The sequence below is a fragment of the Phocoena phocoena genome, chromosome 2, assembly GCF_963924675.1.
Source record: "Phocoena phocoena chromosome 2, mPhoPho1.1, whole genome shotgun sequence".
In the NCBI taxonomy this organism is placed as follows: Eukaryota; Metazoa; Chordata; class Mammalia; order Artiodactyla; family Phocoenidae; genus Phocoena; species Phocoena phocoena.
The window spans coordinates 118,662,451-118,680,089 of record NC_089220.1 but is presented as its reverse complement, the minus strand read 5'-3'; the positions used below and the strand labels follow the sequence as shown (position 1 = coordinate 118,680,089).

General features: G+C 42.9%; 1 protein-coding gene across 2 annotated transcripts in view; it reads right to left on the bottom strand.

Moving 5' to 3' along the window:
• The window catches only part of SCAPER (S-phase cyclin A associated protein in the ER), a 467,237-nt gene that overhangs the window by 4,797 nt on the left and 444,801 nt on the right, over nt 1-17,639 (bottom strand). The gene's annotated exons all lie outside the window — the stretch shown is intronic.

The following is a 17,639-nucleotide window of genomic DNA, read 5'->3' as shown; positions in this document are numbered from 1 at the left end:
CCTTCCCCGGCCAGTAGTGCCAGTAAGAACCATGGAGAACATGCTGAATAAGTGTAAGGAGGAAAGAAAAAGACTCCTAAACTCCTTACCAGAGCTTAACTTAAGTGATATTTGAAAGGAGCAGAAAAGAAAGAAATCTCATTTCCTAACTTAAGGGAAAAGATTCCAAAAGTTCTGCACCCATTTAAAAATTCTTATAATCCACGAGGAATCACGCATTTATCATGGAGAGAGGGTGTCTGTGAAATGGGTTTGGGATACACACTGCTTTAACAGAGTGCCCCACCCTTCACTCTTCCCCTTAAAGCAAAACAGCCATATTCCTTAAAACCTGCAAAGAGCTCACTCACAAGAAAGATACCCTTTCCTATAGTCCTGCCCACTAACCTAGCTCACGGAATATATTGAACACAGATAGATCTATTCTGTATGCAGACAAACCCTTGGAAAGAAAAGCGGATTGTAAAGGGAATCGAACAGTTTCAGCAAACACAGGCTCCAAAAGTTCCTTCCTCCGATCCATACAGCTTATCTATGTTTCCATCAGTGCCACTGAGTCTAAAAGGAGAATTGTTTAGATAAATGAGACTGTTGTCTTGAAGCAGTCTAGGTTTACAACTGTGTACATTTTAAGAAATGGGGCAATGCAATTAATGGGCTTGCAGGGAAGCCCTCCTAACTTACTCCCTAGGCCTACATGATAAACTAAGAAATGTCAAAATCAGATCTGTTTCAAGTAACCTTGATTAGACTGTTCTAATATAAAAGAGCTGGGTGACCCAAAGCCCACTTCTTGGTATAGGAGGAAGCTCACGGAAGGTTAGGAACACTGTAAAATCTAAGGTCAAGACCGTAAATTGTACTTGGAAAAACACAGTTTTACAGGTACACACCCAGACAGGACTGCATTCAAATTAAAACCAGAAGGACAGAATGAAACAGCAGAGGCAGGAGAAACATAAATTACAGGGATTTACAAGTTTTCAAAGTACTTTTAACAATACTTTAAGAACACACTCTCAGAGGATAATGCAGTTTGGTTTAAGAAGAAAATCAACAAAGTAATAGTTCACATATTTTAGTTCAATAGCTAAAATGACATCAAAAACCTTTAGAGAAGGTTGATAGGGACTTGTTAATACCTTCCAATCCAGCAGGAATTTTAAAGACTTGCAGTGTGACAATTCAGCACATGGCTATATGCTGCCATTTCTGACACTGGCTGAGAAAGAGATGCCCTATCATCCACTTTATTGATAAAGCATTTGCTTAAATCTTTATTTTAATTATTAGCCACACATTTTGTAGCACAGCCAAATGATCATCACTTTAGAATTTATAATGACACCATTATTAGAAGTCTCTTTTCTCCCTTTGGACAAAAATTAAGAACAAGTTTTTTCTTTGGAACTTCACTGTTAAAATGCTATTATTGGAAGACTCACCGATTGAAAAGACATTAAACTGGACAGTCTGGCTAGCACAGGCACAATGTTAACTCAAAGATGACAACTCCTGGTTCCTGGTAAATTAGCCCAGAACATGAGAGCTTAACCATAACTTATTCCACCTGGACTCCTGACTCTCGCTGGGGTGAGGCAGAGCCCCTTGGGGGTCAGTCCCCTCTGGGAACAGGGCTGGCTATCAGTTGCCTGTTTAAAAAGTGAGTTTACAGAGGTCACCAGCAGTGTAGTGAGATGACCTGCCAGAGGCCACTAGCTTTAAGTCCTGAGACTGCAGAAGACACAAATGGAGGCAGGCAGTTTGGTTACTGTGGGGTAAGGAGTTCTACCCACAGGACTTACTATGACAGGACTCAACCAGATTATAGGTAAGGGGTCCAGTCCGTGAGAGCCACACCCCTTGGCTTGACTGTGAGCCAGAGTAGGACATGTAGTTGTCACTGTCCCTCAAATCACACTTCAGACATTGTGGGGAGACAGGATTAGGAGACCCCGGAAGTGGCCAACCTGTAGCACTGAGACTCAGCTGGCGAGACTCCTGGATAATTCAGGTGGGCTCTTGGCACAGAGCAATGGCGGTTTGATGTCATGAGCACAGCTAAACAGTCATCTGAATTAGGCTACACTTCCTGTAGGGGCAGGGAAGCAAGGCTGGGATGCAAACAGCCTGACCTCAATGCTCAGGGCCTTGGGTACCAGGAGAGAGTTTCCTGAGGGGCTTTTGACAGATTAGGGGATGAAGGCATCATTCAGTTTTATTTCATCCACTCACTCCCAGGCCTTAGGGGGTAGGTCAAATGTCACCTTGGACTACTTAAGCTTTCCAAAATCAGTAGAAAGTCAATAGAGTGTCATCACGGGACATGAAGTTCTTGCTGAATGAAAGAAACGTACATAAGAGAAATCTCAGACATACAATATGATGTAAATATGTCTCTCTATATGCCTTCCTCATGGAGCTGCAACTAAATCAATAACTGCTGGTCTGTCACCTTTGTCCAGATAAAGGGTTGCCAATCAGGCCTAAGGCGGTACTAGCCTGAATCTGGCCAGGCCACCTGCCCTTCCTTTCAGGACACACAGGCCAACACAAATATAAAGAAGCTTTTCACAGAGCCCCTTTCCAGAGTACTGCACCAAGGGAAGGATGTGACCTGCCTGTAGATTTCTTTGGTGGCCACAGTCATCAGAGACCGTAGGTAGGGAGCTGGTGTGGCCTCAGTAGTAATGAGAAACCTCCTCTCAAACATGATGTCCATTTTCAGATGCAGAGTAGGGCTCCAAGGAAACCAAGGGAATTTCTAGCAACATTCAGATCAAAAGAGACTGAAACTGAATTTGCCTCTTGCTCTTAGGTGTGATTCTAAAATAGGTACTAACTTAAGAAGAACTAGGAGATCTGAGTTCCTGCCTTCACTCTAGTCACCAACTAGTTGTGTGACCTAAGCAATAGCTCAGTTGCTTTGGGTTTTAATTTTTTAAAAAGTATACTTTTCATTGAAGTATAACACACACACCCATTAATAGCTTGATTTTTCACGAAGTGAACTTAACCTGTGTCGCCAGCATACAAATAAAGAAAGAGAACACGACCAAGGGTTCTGGGTCTTTAATACACTCTTTCTCACTGAAAATTAGATTCCTGCATTTTGAATTTAAGACAAGTCACAGAAACTACTTGACTGTAGTAGAACATAAGATCTCTCTTATGTTCTTAGCACTTTGAGGCCTTCTTGGATTCAGTCTCTATCAATCATTCTCTGGAGAGAATTCTCCTTTGGTCTTCTAAGCAAAGGCCAGTGGGCCTAATTCCTCAGTCACTGAAGAAAGACACCTTTTACCCAAATGCCCTGGCATTCACCACCTTTTTCTTTGGTATCATTGGCAAGGGGTTGGGAGAGGGAGTAGGGAGAGGGTAAGAGAGGAAGTGGGAGAGAGACCCTCACTTCCTTTTCTTTTTGGAACTATCAACAATTCTGGGAAGAAGGGGCTTTAGAAATAGGAAAGTTGCATGCTGCCAACGTGTGCTATAGCCTGTGGAAAGAGGGCCAAGAGAATCTGAGTGCTGGCATTAAAAAGGCATCTGGGAAAAAAAATAAAAATAAAAGGAATCTGGAGTAGACAAGTGGACACGTTGATTCTTTCATCTGTTGATCCCTGACTACCCACTAAGCCTTCTGGCTCCAGTCTTTGTACTTCCTACCAAGTGAAGCATAATCTGGGTACACTGAGTGAGAGAGCCAGAAGAGAGCTCTAAATTCAGAGGACGTTTGCTGAGTGCCGCCTGTGTGCCAAATGCTGTCGGGGACATGGACAGGAATCAAGGTTTAGCTCTCAGGGAGATGAAGTATGTCCACAGTAGAAAATGATGCAAAGGAGCCTGGGTCATCAGAGAGGGAAGGATAAGGTACTAGGGGACCCCTCACCTCCTTCCTTAGGCGAGAAAGGCTGCACTAAGAGGGTGGGCTGGACCTTCAAGGCTAGATCAGATTTGAGCACCGAGAATTGTAGGTGGAGGAATTTTAGGTGGAGAGAAGAAACGCCTAGGTTCAATAACCAGCCTGTCTTTGTCTGCCCAGGCTGCCATTACAAAATACTATAGACTAGGTGTCTTAAATGACAGAAATTTATTTTTGAACAGTTCAGGAGCCTGGAAGTCTGAGATCAGAGTGCAGCATGGTTGGGTTCTGGTGAGCGCTCTCTTCCTGGTTTGCAGACTTGACGCCTCAGTGTGTCCTCATGTGGCCTTTCCTTAGTGAGTGCACATGGAAAGAGAGATCTCTCTCTTCCTCTTCTTATAAGGCCACCAATCCTATCACATTAGGACCCCACCCTCATGACCTCGTTTAACCTTAATTAACTCTTAAAAGCCCTATCTCCAAGTACAGTCACATATGAATTTTGGGGGGATACAATTCAATCCATAGCTCAGGTCTGATTCCTCATCACCCCTGGCCAGAATAAAGTTTCATTAGCAGGCTACCCTCACTAACCAGGTGGATTTTAGAAGTGACTGGGTCAGTTGTCTCTCAGTGGGCATAAGCCATGAATCTGCAGGCTCAAAGGTGCTTGGTGTTAGGTAGCCCTGGGCTCTAGGCCTGGCTCTGATCAGTTAACCAGTTTGAGCCTCAGTGTTCTTTCAATAAAATAGAGGTAGATGGCAGCCTTCAGGGTTTACATGAGGATCAAATGAGACAGTGTCCGTGACCACAATGCATTAATAAAAAACAATGTTAGTTATGAGCGTTTGGTTAGCTCACCAGCTCTGCTGCTCTGAGTCTTCTCCTGCCGGATATGGCTTCCCTACACTTGCAGGACCAGAAGTCCCCTCCCAGCGTTAGCCCTAATGAATGCTTTCCATCATCCCACCCCCATCTCTCCATAAGGGCTGCTCATTAGAACAGGGCATCTGGCAGCAGCAGGCCCTGCTCTGGCTGGGACTCATCAGCAAGCTTCATGCCACCTGGAAAGCCATTGTGGCGGCCTCTCCCTGGCCCTGTCTGCACAGGAGACAGCTATGCAAACAGTGCTGGGGATGCAGCTAGGATCTCGTGGTGGTGGGGTAGGAAGTGCATTCTGAAGGCTCTGAAAAGAAAATCCTAGCATAAGTACGATCCAAGAAATGCAGGTAGTGGTACAGAGAAACAGTCTTAGCTTACTCTGTGTGTGTGTGTTTTGAGCCTGTTGTGCTAGACTTGTCAATCTGAAGACAGAGCAGGAAGGGCCAAAGCTAATAGGCTGGTGTTGTGGCCTCCTGATTCAGACCCAGGAGGAGCTTCCCTCCAAGCGCTTGAGGAAATCCTTAAGCCCAGGAAGTCTTCCCAGGTAGCACAGCCTGAGAATGCCTCTCCTTTTCAACCCAAAGACAAGGCAGCAGCTATTACATATTTAAGTGTGTGTAGCTTAATTCCTAGTTCCAGAAGGGCAGGAACTGTATCTTTTACTCTTCTGTCCTCCATTGCTCTGTTACAGGGCTAGGCACATCAAAGTTACTGGAATGAATGAATCAAAGTGACAGAGGGTCCCTACTTAACAAATTCTTCTGTGCCTTACCTTGGGGGAGAATCATACCACAATCTCTTCTCATGAGGTATAGATGCCGTTTTCTCACTCAGGGGCCTCAATGGTCTCCACATCATGTTGCCTTAAGTCTGCATAGCTAGTCCCTTGTCATAGACTGAATGTTTGCATCCCCCCCACTCCAATTCTTTTTTTTTTTTTTTTTTTTTTTTTTGCGGTACGCGGGCCTCTCACTGTTGTGGCCTCTCCTGTTGCAGAGCAACAGGCTCTGGATGCGCAGGCTCAGTGGCCATGGCTCACGGGCGCAGCCGCTCCGCGGCATGTGGGATCTTCCCGGACCGGGGCACGAACCCGTGTCCCCTGCATCGACAGGCAGACTCTCAACCACTGCACCACAAGGGAAGCCCACACCAATTCTTATGTTGAAATCCTAACCCTCATGTGATGGCATCAGGAGGTGGGGGCCTTTGGGAGGTGATTAGATCATGAGGGTGGAGCCCTCATGAATGGGATTAATACCCTTATAAAAGAGACCCCAGAGGGCTCTCTAGTCCTCTTTCTGCCATGTGAGGATACGATGAGAAGTTGGTAGTCTGTAACCTGGAAGAGGGCCCTCCTCAGAACCTGAACAGGCTGGCACCCTGACCTTGGACTTCCAGCTTCCAGAACTGTGAGAAACAAATTTCTATTGTTTATAAGCTACCCAGTCTATGGAACTTTGTTATTGCAGCCCGAACTAAGACATCCCTAAAGAATGGATTTTGTGATGCTCTGTCTCCTATTCTAGAAGGAAGTTGGGCTTGAGATCCTCAGCATCCTAGGCACAAACTCAGGGCTCCCTGGCCTGGTTATAAAGAGAGGTCTGGAAAAAATCCTCCTCCTTTGTGGGTGGTGGGTGACACTGGTCTCTCACTTGATGTGAAAGAATCCAAAATCTTCTAGGATATCACGTTGCCAGAACCTCAGCAACACCCAACACAACAGAAAGCCTGTCACTGGCGGAGACATTACTCAACAGTCTATAAAGCCCCTTTCCCTACATTGTCTGAGTCTCTAAACACCCTGTGAGGTGGGCAGACAGGGATGACTATACTCTTTTATAAGAAGAGATCGAATGCTCAGAAAGTTTGAAAGACTTGTCGCAGGTCCGCCAGCCAGTCACTTATGGAGCTGGGCCTGGAAAACTCTTACGACTGACTGCTGGCTTTTCTCTCACCTCTCAGGCCTGTCCAGGTCTATCAGACACTCATGATGCTGCCCCTTACTAGGCAGAGGGGCTCTCTGTCACCTGAGCTCATTCCAATGACTGGCTGCCAGCCAGCTTCTCACACAACTTTGCCAGCCCAGATGAAGATGAGGATGACATACTGTCATTCTAAACAGACTAAACCAACTGACATATACAGATTAAACCAACACAAAAGGCCTTTCTTCAAAACCCTATATTCTGTTTGGCTAGCTATCAAATAACCAGTTCTCTGCTATGGGCTGTGCTGTGCTAAGGGCTTGTCTCAAATGATCAGACCTAAGAACTTGAAAGAGAGGAACGGTTGGCAATGGGGCTAGATTCTCAGGAGTGAACTGTTGGAACATGTGACTCCGAAACGAGGGCCCTCTTGTGATGGTTATGTAGTCAGCTGCCTTCTGGGTTTTGAGTGCCTGCAAATCTGGTCTTACATTTTTGAAACAACTGCTATCATCTATAATATATTTATAATGTTAATCCTTGGTATGACCTGAATAGTTTTTCCCAACAGTTAAATTTAAAGAAGAAGAAAAGGGAAGTGGAGGTAGGCTATTGAGTAGTTCTAAGTCTGGTCAAGAAATGCAGTCGGCCTGGGGAGAGTTTGCAGATTTCACACCTGTGAAATGACAACTGCTGTATTCACTTCAAAGATCCCAAGGAGAGTGGCTAGGAAGGCCTATGGAGACTCTATCATGTTATGTAAATGGAAAACAGACTGATTCTCCTCACCCAGAAGGCCCCCGTCCTCCAACTGTGACCACCTGGAACGCAGCCAAGAACCAGGCAGTGAGCAGGCAGACCGCTGAGCAGACAAATCAATTCATTCATCAAAAATCTACTGAGCATCTACTCTGGCCAAGTGCTGTGTTAGGCTCGGGGAGAGGGGTAGTGAATGAGTCAGACACACCCTTGCCCTCATAGAGTGCCCAGTCTTTCTACAAAACTGATGTCAATTATTCACAGCAAAGTTCTGCAAGCTCCAACTCAGTCTACCAATTCACATTTCAGAAGCAAGTCTAACAAAGTGGATTGGAATCAGCAAATTAGGAGACTGCTGGAGATAGATAAACTGACAACAGGAAGAAGCATCTGCTGACACGAATAAGTGACGGGTGAGAATTAAAATTATTTCAAGAATAAATAAGAATTCAAAAAGTTGCCTGGAACCATTTAGTATATAAATAGTTGGTCTTGAGTGCATTAATGTACTGTAGTAAAATATCATATTATAACCCATTACCTTTTCTTAGTACTCTACACTTTAAAAATTTGCTTCACAGAGAGGCTTCCGGGAAGATGGCGGAAGAGTAAGATGCGTAGATCACCTTCCGCCCCACAGATACACCAGAAATACATCTACACGTGGAATAACTCCTACAGAACACCTACTGAACGCTGGCAGAAGACTTCAGACCTCCCAAAAGGCAAGAAACCCCCCACGTACCTGGGTAGGGCAAAAGGAAAAAGAATAAACAGAGACAAAAGGATAGGGACGGGACCTGCACCAGTGGGTGGGAGCTGTGAAGGAGGAAAGGTTTCCACACACTAGGAAGCCCCTTTGCGGGCGGAGACTGCGGGTGGCGGAGGCGGAAGCTTTGGTGCCGCAGTGGAGAGCACAGTAACACGGATGTGGGGGTCAAAGCGGAGAGATACCCGAATAGAGGATCGGTGCCGACCAGCACTCACCAGCCCGAGAGGCTTGTCTGCTCCCGCGCTGGGGTGGGCGGGGCTGGGAGCTGAGGCTCGGGCTTCGGTCAGAGGCAGGGAGAGGACTGGGGTTGGCGGCGTGAACACAGCCTGCAGGGGGTTAGTGCGCCACGGCTGGCCGGGAGGGAGTCCGGGGAAAAGTCTGGACCTGCCGAAGAGGCAAGGTTCCCTCTTTGTTTCCTGGTGCGCGAGGAGAGGGGATTAAGAACGCTGCTTAAAGGAGCTCCAGAGACGGGCGCGAGCCGCGGCTAAAAGCGCGGACCCCAGCGACGAGCATGAGATGCTAAGGCTGCTGCTGCAGCCACCAAGAAGCCTGTGTCCGAGCACAGGTCACTATCCACACCCTCCTTCAGGGGAGCCTGTGCAGCCAGCCACTGCCAGGGTCCCGGGATCCAGGGACAACTTCCCCGGGAGAATGCACGGCGTGCCTCAGGCTGGTGCAACGTCATGATGGCCTCTGCCGCCGCATGGTCACCCCGCACTCCGTACCCCTCCCTCCCCCCAGCCTGAGTGAGCCAGGGTTCCCAAAACAGCTGCTCCTTTAACCCCATCCTGTCTGAGCAAAGAACAGATGCCCTCCGGCGACCTACATGCAGAGGCGGGGCCAAATCCAAAGCTGAGCCCCTGTGAGCTGTGAGAACAAAGAAGAGAAAGGGAAATCTCTCCCAGCAGCCTCAGAAACAGTGGATTAAAGCTCCACAATCAATCTGATGTACGCTGCATCTGTGGAATACATGAAGAGACAAAGAATCATCCCAAATTAAGGAGATGGACTTTGAGAGCAAGATTTATGTTTCTTTCCCCTTTTCCTCTTTTTTGTGAGTGCGTATGTGTATGCTTCTGTGTGAGATTTTGTCTGTATAGCTTTGCTTCCACCATTTGTCCGAGGGTTCTATCTGTCCGTTTTTCAAAAAAATTTTTCTTAATAATTACTTTTTATTTTAATTATTTTATTTTACTTTATCTTCGTTCTTTCTTTCCTTCCTTCCCTCCTTTAGACAACGGATCATCACAAATTGAGGAGGTGGACTTTGAGAGCAAGATTTATGATTTTTTCCCCTTTTCCTCTTTTTGTGAGTGTGTATGTGTATGCTTCTATGTGAGATTTTGTCTGTATAGCTTTGCTTCCACCATTTGTCCTAGGGCTCTATCCGTCCATTGTTTTTTTTCTCTTAATAATAATTTTTTTTATTTTAATAACTTTATTGTTTTATCTTACTTTATTTTACTTTATCTTCTTTCTTTCTTTTTTTCTTCCTTCCATCCTTTCTTCCTTCCTCCCTCCCTCCCTCCTTTCCTCCCTCCTTTCTTTCTTTCTTTCTACTTCTACTAAGTGTTTCTTTCTACTTTTTCTCCCTTTTATTCTGAGCCGTGTGGATGAAAGGCTCTTGGTGCTGCAGCCAGGAGTCAGTGCTGTGCCTCTGAGGTGGGAGAGCCAACGTCAGGACACTGGTCCACAAGAGACCTCCCAGCTCCACATAATATCAAACGGCGAAAATTTCCCAGAGATCTCCATCTCAACACCAGCACCCAGCTTCACTCAATGGCCAGCAAGCCACAGTGCTGAACATCCTATGCCAAACAACTAGCAAGACAGGAACACAACCCTACCCATTAGCAGAGAGGCTGCCTAAAATCAAAAGTCCACAGATACCCCAAAACACACCACCAGACGTGGCCCTGCCCACCAGAAAGACAAGATCCAGCCTCATCCACCAGAACACAGGCACTAGTCCCCTCCACCAGGAAGCCTACACAACCCAATGAACCAACCTTAGCCACTGGGGACAGACACCAAAAACAACGGGAACTACAAAAGTGCAGCCTGCAAAAAGGAGACCCCAAACACAGTAAGATAAGCAAAATAAAAAGACACAAAAACACACAGCAGATGAAGGAGCAAGATAAAAACCCACCAGACCTAACAAATGAAGAGAAAATAGGCAGTCTACCTGAAAAAGAATTCAGAATAATAATAGTAAAGATGATTCAAAATCTTGGAAATAGAATAGACAAAATGCAAGAAACATTTAACAAGGACCTATAAGAACTAAAGCTGAAACAAACAATGATGAACAACACAATAAATGAAATGAAAAAAACTCTAGATGGGATCAATAGCAGAATAATTGAGGCAGAAGAACGGATAAGTGACCTGGAAGATAAAATAGTGGAAATAACTACTGCAGAGCAGAATAAAGAAAAAAGAATGAAAAGAACTGAGGACAGTCTCAGAGACCTCTGGGACAACATTAAACACACCAACGTTCGAATTATAGGGGTTCCAGAAGAAGAAGAGAAAAAGAAAGGGACTGAGAAAACATTTGAAGAGATTATAGTTGAAAACGTCCCTAATATGGGAAAGGAAATAGTTAATCAAGTCCAGGAAGCACAGAGAGTCCCATACAGGATAAATCCAAGGAGAAATACGCCAAGACACATATTAATCAAACTGTCAAAAATTAAATACAAAGAAAGCATATTAAAAGCAGCAAGGGAAAAACAACAAATAACACACAAAGGAATCCCCATAAGGTTAACAGCTGATCTTTCAGCAGAATCTCTGCAAGCCAGAAGGGACTGGCAGAATATATTTAAAGTGATGAAGGAGAAAAACCTGAAACCAAGATTACTCTACCCAGCAAGGATCTCATTCAGATTTGATGGAGAAATTAAAACCTTTACAGACAAGCAAAAGCTGAGAGAATTCAGCACCACCAAACCAGTTTTACAACAAATGCTAAAGGAACTTCTCTAGCCAGGAAACACAAGAGAAGGAAAAGACCTACAATAACGAACCCAAAACAATATAGAAAATGGGAATAGGAACATACATATCGATAATTACCTTAAATGTAAATGGACTAAATGCTCCCACCAAAAGACACAGATTGGCTGAATGGATACAAAAACAAGACCCATATATTTGCTGTCTACAAGAGATCCACTTCAGACCTAGAGACACATACAGACTGAAAGTAAGGGGATGGAAAAAGATATTTCATGCAAATGGAAACCAAAAGAAAGCTGGAGTAGCAATTCTTGTAACAGACAAAATAGACTTTAAAATAAAGACTATTAGAAGAGACAAAGAAGGACACTACATAATAATCAAGGGATCAATCCAAGAAGATATAACAATTGTAAATATTTATGCACCCAACATAGGAGCACCTCAATACATAAGGCAAATACTAACAGCCATAAAAGGGGAAAACGACATAACACATTCATAGTAGGGGACTTTAATGCCCCACTTTCACCAATGGACAGATCATCCAAAATGAAAATAAATAAGGAAACACAAGCTTTAAATGATACATTAAACAGGATGGACTTAATTGATATTTATAGAACATTCCATCCAAAAACAACAGAATACACGTTTTTCTCTAGTACTCATGGAACATTCTCCAGGATAGAGCATATCTTGGGTCACAAATCAAGCCTTGGTAAATTTAAGAAAATCGAAATTGTATCAAGTATCTTTTCCGACCACAACGCCATGAGACTAGATATCAATTACAGGAAAAGATCTGTAAAAAATACAAACACATGGAGGCTAAACAATACACTACTTAATAACGAAGTGATCACTGAAGAAATCAAAGAGGAAATTTAAAAATACCTAGAAACAAATGACAATGGAGACACGACAACCCAAAATCTATGGGATGCAGGAAAAGCAGTTCTAAGAGGGAAGTTTATAGCAATACAATCCTACCTTAAAAAACAGGAAACATCTCGAATAAACAACCTAACCTTGCACCTAAAGCAATTAGAGAAAGAAGAACAAAAAAACCCCAAAGTTAGCAGAAGGAAAGAAATCATAAAAATCAGATCAGAAATAAATGAAAAAGAAATGAAGGAAACGATAGCAAAGATCAATAAAACTAAAAGCTGGTTCTTTGAGAAGATAAACAAAAGTGATAAACCATTAGCCAGACTCATCAAGAAAAAAAGCAAGAAGACTCAATAAAATTAGAAATGAAAAAGGAGAAGTAACAACTGACACTGCAGAAATATAGAAGATCATGAGAGATTACTACAAGCAACTCTATGCCAATAAATTGGACAACCTGGAAGAAATGGACAAATTCTTAGAAATGCACAACATGCCAAGGCTGAATCAGGAAGAAACAGAAAATATGAACAGACCAATCACAAGCACTGAAATCGAAACTGTGATTAAAAATCTTCCAACAAACAAAAGCCCAGGACCAGACGACTTTACAGGCGAATTCTATCAAACATTTAGAGAAGAGCTAACACCTATCCTTCTCAAACTCTTCCAAAATATAGCAGAGGGAGGAACACTCCCAAACTCATTCTACGAGGCCACCATCACCCTGATACCAAAACCACACAAGGATGTCACAAAGAAAGAAAACTACAGGCCAATATCACTGATGAACATGGATGCAAAAATCCTCAACAAAATACTAGCAAACAGAATCCAACAGCATATTAAACGGATCATACAACGTGATCAAGTGGGGTTTATTCCAGGAATGCAAGGATTCTTCAATATATGCAAATAAATCAATGTGATACACCATATTAACACACTGAAGGAGAAAAACCATATGATAATCTCAATAGATGCAGAGAAAGCTTTTGACAAAATTCAACACCCATTTATGATAAAAACCCTGCAGAAAGTAGGCAGAGAGGGAACTTTCCTCAACATAATAAAGGCCATATATGACAAGCCCACAGCCAACATCATCCTCAATGGTGAAAAACTGAAAGCATTTCCACTAAGATCAGGAACAAGAAAAGGTTGCCCACTCTCACCACTATTATTCAACACAGTTTTGGAAGTTTTAGCCACAGCAATCAGAGAAGAAAAGGAAATAAAAGGAATCCAAATTGGAAAAGAAGAAGTAAAGCTGTCACTGTTGGCAGATGACATGATACTATACATAGAGAACCCTAAAGATGCTACCAGAAAACTACTAGAGCTAATCAATGAATTTGGTAAAGTAGCAGGATACAAAATTAATGCACAGAAATCTCTCGCATTCCTATACACTAATGATGAAAAATCTGAAAGTGAAATCAAGAAAACACTCCCATTTACCACTGCAACAAAAAGAATAAAATATCTAGGAATAAACCTACCTAAGGAGACAAAAGACCCGTATGCAGAAAAGTATAAGACACTGATGAAAGAAATTAAAGACGATACAAAGAGATGGAGAGATATACCATGTTCTTGGATTGGAAGAATCAATATTGTGAAAATGACTCTAGTACCCAAAGCAATTTATAGATTCAACACAATCCCTATCAAACTACCACTGGCATTTTTCACAGAACTAGAACAATAAATTTCACAATCTGTATGGAAACACAAAAGGCCCCGAATAGGCAAAGCAGTCTTGAGAACGAAAAACGGAGCTGGAGGAATCAGGCTCCCTGACTTCACACTATACTATAAAGCTACAGTAATCAAGACAGTATGGTACTGGCACTAAAACAGAAAGATCAATGGAACAGGATAGAAAGTCCAGAGATAAACCCACGCACATGTGGTCACCTTATCTTTGATAAAGGAGGCAGGAATGTACAGTGGAGAAAGGACAGCCTCTTCGATAAGTGGTGCTGGGAAAACTGGACAGGTACATGTAAAAGTATGAAATTAGATTGCTCCCTAACACCATACATAAAAATAAGCTCAAAATGGATTAAAGACCGAAATGTAAGGCCAGACACTATAAAACTCTTAGAGGAAAACATAGGCTGAACACTCTATGACATAAATCACAGCAAGATCCTTTTTGACCCACCTCCTAGAGTAATGGAAATAAAAACAAAAATAAACAAATGGGACCTAATGAAACTTAAAAAGCTTTTGCACAGCAAAGGAAACCATAAACAAGACCAAAAGACAACCCTCAGAATGGGAGAAAATATTTGCAAATGAAGCAACTGACAAAGGATTAATCTCCAAAATTTATAAGCAGCTCATGCAGCTTAATAACAAAAAAACAAACAACCGAATTCAAAAATGGTAAGAAGACCTAAACAGACATTTCTCCAAAGAAGATATACAGACTGCCAACAAACACATGAAAGAATGCTCAACATCACTAATCATGAGAGAAATGCAAATCAAAACTACAATGAGATATCATCTCATACCAGTCAGAATGGCCATCATCAAAAAATCTAGAAACAATAAATGCTGGAGAGGGTGTGGAGAAAAGGGAACCCTCTTGCACTGTTGGTGGGAATGTAAATTGATACAGCCACTGTGGAGAACAGTATGGAGGTTCCTTGAAAAACTACAAATAGAACTACCATATGACCCAGTAATGCCACTACTGGGCATATACCCTGAGAAAACCATAATTCAAAAAGAGTCATGTATCAAAATGTTCATTGCAGCTGTATTTACAATAGCCCGTTGATGGAAACAACCGAAGTGTCCATCATCAGATGAATGGATAAAGAAGATGTGGCACATATATACAATGGAATATTACTCAACCATAGAAAGAAACGAAATTGAGCTATTTGTAATGAGGTGGATAGACCTAGAGTCTGTCATACAGAGTGAAGTAAGTCAAAAAGAGAGAGACAAATACCATGTGCTAACACATATATATGGAATTTAAGAAAACAAAATGTCATGAAGAACATAGGGGTAAGACAGGAATAAAGACAGTCGTACTAGAGAATGGACTTGAGGATATGGTGAGGGGGAAGGGTAAGCTGTGAGAACGCGAGAGAGAGGCATGGACATATATACACTACCAAACGTAAGGTAGATAGCTAGTGGGAAGCAGCTGCATAGCACAGGGATATCAGCTCGGTGCTTTGTGACCGCCTGGAGGGGTGGGATAGGGAGGGTGGGAGGGAGGGAGAGGCAAGAGGGAAGAGATATGGGGACATATGTATATATATATATAACCGATTCATTTTGTTGTAAAGCAGAAACTAACACACCATTGTAAAGCAATTATACTCCAATAAAGATGTTAAAAAAAGAAGTAAAAATAAAAATTTGCTTCACATACATGATAATTCTCCTGTACCTGATATTATAGTAGGTATTCATTTCTTAAGGCATCAAAAAATATATATTAAGTATAATTTAAGTTTTAGAAGACAGGAGACTGTAATATTTAAAAAAATGAACACAAGTAGTTAATGTTTGTTCTTTTTTTAACATCTTTATTGGAGTATAATTGCTTTACAATGGTGAGTTAGTTTCTGCTTTATAACAAAGTGAATCAGTTATACATATGTCCCCATATCTCTTCCCTCTTGCGTCTCCCTCCCTCCCACCCTCCCTATCCCACCCTTCTAGGTGGTCACAAAGCACCGAGCTGATCTCCCTGTGTTATGCGCCTGCTTCCCACTAGCTATCTATTTTACTAGTTTGGTGGTGTATATATATCCATGTCACTCTCTCACTTTATCCCAGCCTACCCTTCCTCCTCCACGAATCCTCAAGTCCATTGACACAGACCTACTAGAGAATGGAGTTAATGTTAAATAAACATCATGTTTTAAAGGTAGGTTTGGTCTTCTGCAAAATTCACTTATATGGGAGCAGCTCATTCCCTGACCATACCAAAACCATGACACTAAATAATAGAAATAAACTAGAAAAAGGTTCTGTGACAGTTTCTTGCCCTTCTCCAGATCCATCTATCCATCCATCCATCCATCCATCCATCCCTCCAAGCATCTTAGACACAGCCATGGTGTACTACAGTAAAATCTCTCTCTCTCTAGAACTCACCTAACTCAAGGAAACAAAACAGAAAATGGTCATGTTCTGTCTTACCTACTTATACTCTGTGAATCCTGCTGATTTTGCTAAGATCTAAGAATGATCCTGAGTTTCCCTCTTATTTAGGAGAAAGTTTTCCATTTTGTTTTATTTTTATGTTTTTTTTTTTTTTTTCCTCAGAAGACAGAAACACACATATGGCCTGCCTGGCTCCAGATGCACGAGCAGTTGTTTAGGCAAAGACAGACAGGCAGATGTGAATCTCCAGTTTTCAACACTCTTAAGACTATAAGCTCCATGGGAACAGGGGTTATGCCCCTTTTATTCACTGCTGTGTCCCCAGCATCTGGCATAGTGCCTAGCACAGTGCCTGACAAATTATAGGTGCTCAATAACCATCTGGGGAATGAATGAATGAGGACTGAGCTTTGGTTTCCAAACCTGACTCTAGGGGCCTATACCTTCTGCACCAGAGCCCTGGGCCTCCTCTTCCCAGATCCTTCAAGGTCCTCAGAGACACTGTCTTTGGACCTACAAGAACAGCTGACTGAGTACCTCAGCCAGCACCCTGTCCACTCCAACAGCCTCTTGGCACAAAGGTGCGGAGAGTAGGGCTAGGTGGGGCAGGGGTAGCGTCTTTCAGCAAGATTTGTGAGCTGATCAGTCAAGCCTAAGGCCAAACCACCTCCGTCGGCCAGGGTGGTAGGGTGAGTGGAATACGGGTCAGACAGAAATGTATACAAATAGTTAAATCTCACCAAGGCAAATTCTTTACGCTGAGGAATTCCTGTTTTGCTTTTTTCCATTTCTTGTCAGAGACAAGGTGTCCTCAACAAAGGGGCAAAAATAGGTGTCTAGACATCTAAATTCATTATAAGAGACAGCCAAAAGAGTCTGTAAATCATTGGAACAAAGAATATTTTTCTAGCAGAGCAGAAACAAAGTAGTTGTTGCATTCCTTCCCGCAAAACTGGTCCTGCTACAATGCTGAAGTGAAGAGGTAGCAGCCGCAGTGGCCAGGCCAGTGCACAAGCCTCTCTATCCACATTGCTTTTGACAAGTCTCATCACACCTGAAGCCCAGGCCCAGGAGAGGAACAATATGACAGGAGGGGCCTTGAAGCCAGTGACCTCTATGAATCATATAAAGAAATGGCATGCCCCAAACACACACACACACCTTGTTTCTCTAATCTCATGCCCTGGGGGTAGAGTAGGGAGGGTGTTGAAGTGGCTTTATTTAAATACCACATGAGAAAAGTTTTAAGAGTCTGTCCACATACATAATCAAATCAAATTCAGAGCAGAGAAACACAAAGATTCCCTTGGCTAGCACTGCAAACAAACTTCTCTCTTCCCAAGCTTGCTTCTGCCATAAGATAGATTTCTAGGCTGAGATTAAATGCAGAGACCTTAGCAGACTGTGTGGGAGGCAGGCCCTTTAAGCACTAGCCTTC